The sequence below is a fragment of the Eimeria mitis genome, genomic scaffold, assembly GCF_000499745.2.
Source record: "Eimeria mitis Houghton genomic scaffold, Emh_scaff4672, whole genome shotgun sequence".
Taxonomy (NCBI): Eukaryota; Apicomplexa; class Conoidasida; order Eucoccidiorida; family Eimeriidae; genus Eimeria; species Eimeria mitis.
The window spans coordinates 1,165-1,465 of NW_013572977.1; positions in this window are offsets into that span (position 1 = coordinate 1,165).

The window sequence follows — 301 nt, forward strand, 5'->3', positions numbered from 1 at the left end:
CAGATACAGGGGCTTCTATATTCAGAAAAGGAAAAGAGAGGAGGGGGGAGAGGGGAGCAGCAGCAGCAGCAGCAGCAGCAGCAGCAGCAGCAGGAGGAGCAACAAAAACAGCAACAACAACAACAACACCAGCAGCAGCAGCTGCACGATCACCACTAGTAACAACAACAACTGCAGCAGCAGCAGCAGCACCACCACCACCACCACCAAAACAACAACAGCAGCAACAATAACACCAGCAGCAGCAGCAGCAGCAGCAGCAGCAGCAGCAGCAGCAGCAGCAGCAGCAGCAGCAGCAGCA